The sequence below is a fragment of the Echiichthys vipera genome (assembly GCF_963691815.1).
Source record: "Echiichthys vipera genome assembly, chromosome: 6".
Classification (NCBI taxonomy): Eukaryota; Metazoa; Chordata; class Actinopteri; order Perciformes; family Trachinidae; genus Echiichthys; species Echiichthys vipera.
Window position 1 is genome coordinate 251,732 of NC_139831.1, and position 2,192 is coordinate 253,923.

A 2,192-nucleotide genomic window follows, 5' to 3' on the forward strand; every position below is an offset into this window, starting at 1 on the left:
TGATGGTGATGATGGTGATGATGTGGTTGATGGTGATGATGTGATGATGATGATGGTGATGATGATGATGATGATGGTGATGATGATGATGATGATGATGATGGTGATGATGATGATGGGTGATGGTGATGTGGTGTTGATGGATGATGTTGATGGTGATGTGGTGATGTTGGTGATGATGTTGATGATGTGGATGTTGGTGATGTGTGATGATGATGATGTGATGGTGATGATGATGGTGATGATGGTGATGATGATGTGTGATGATGGTGTTGATGTGATGATGGTGATGATGATGATGTGTGATGATGGTGGTGATGGTGATGATGGTGATGATGATGATGATGGTGATGTGTGATGTGATGATGAGTGGTGGTGATGATGATGATGATGGTGATGATGGTGATGGTTGATGATGTGATGATGGTGATGATGTTGATGGTGATGATGGTGATGTGATGATGATGGTGATGATGATGATGTGATGTGATGGTGATGATGGTGATGTGGTGATGTGGTGATGATGGTGATGATGTGTGGTGATGATGTGATGATGGTTGATGTGTGTGGTGATGTGATGTGTTGATGATGGTGTTGTGATGATGATGATGTGATGTGATGATGATGATGGTGATGTGTGATGATGATGTGATGTGTGATGATGTGATGGTGATGATGATGTGGTGGTGATGATGGTGATGATGGTGATGATGTGTGATGGTGGTGATGATGTTGATGATGGTGATGATGGTGATGATGATTGTGTGATGGTGATGGTGATGATGATGTGATGGTGATGTGGTTGATGATGATGATGTGGTGATGGTGATGATGTGTTGTGGTGATGTTGGTGTTGGTGATGTTGATGATGGTGATGATGGGTGATGGTGATGTTGATGTGGTGATGTGGTGTGGTGATGATGTGTGTGTGATGGTGATGATGTGTGATGTGGTGGTGATGTGATGGTGTTGATGATGGTGGTGATGGTGATGTGATGGTGATGATGTGGTGATGATGGTGATGATGGTGATGATGTGTGGTGTGATGGTGATGATGGTGATGTTGATGATGTTGGTGATGTGATGATGGTGTGTGATGATGGTGATGGTGTGATGGTGATGTGATGTGGTGATGTGGTGATGGTGATGATGGTGGTTGTGATGATGATGTTGATGGTGATGATGTGATGATGGTGATGATGTGTGATGATGGTGATGTGGTGATGGTGGTGATTGATGGTGGATGTGTGATGGTGATGGTGATGTGTGATGGTGATGATGGTGATGGTGTGTGTGATGTTGGTGATGTGTGGTTGATGGTGTGTTGATGTGTGATGATGGTGATGGTGATGATGTGGTGTGGTGTGTGTGATGGTGATGGTGATGATGGTGTTGATGTGGTGATGTGTGATGGTGTGTGTGTGATGTGTGATGGTGATGTTGGATGGTGATGTGTGATGTGTGATGATGATGATGTGGTGATGGGTGATGGTGGTGGATGATGTGGTGATGGTGATGGTGATGATGGTTGTGATGATGGTGGTGATGTGTGATGGTGGTGATGGTGTGATGTGATGGTGTGATGGTGTGGGTGGTGTGATGATGGTTGATGTTGGTGATGGTGATGGTGATGTGTTGTGATGGTGTGATGGTGATGATGTGATGGTGATGATGGTGGATGATGGTGATGTGGTGATGATGATGTGGTGATGATGGTGATGGTGATGATGATGGTGATGATGTGTGGTGTGATGGTGTTGATGATGGTGATGATGTGTGGTGATGGTGATGATGATGGTGGTGATGGTGATGATGGTGTGATGATGGTGATGTTGATGATGGTGGTGTTGTGTGGTGATGGTGGTGATGGTGATGTGGTGGTGGTGTGTGATGATGATGGTGATGTTGTGGTGATGATGATGGTGATGATGATGTGGTGATGATGGTGATGATGTGTTGATGTGATGGTGATGATGATGTGATGGTGATGATGATGATGATGGTGATGGATGATGGTGAATGTGATGATGGTGATGGTGATGGATGTGTGTGATGTGATGATGGTGATGATGATGGTGATGATGGTGATGATGGATGATGTGATGATGATGATGGTGATGATGATGATGATGGTGATGATGATGATGATGTGATGATGATGATGGATGATGATGATGATGATGGATGGTGAT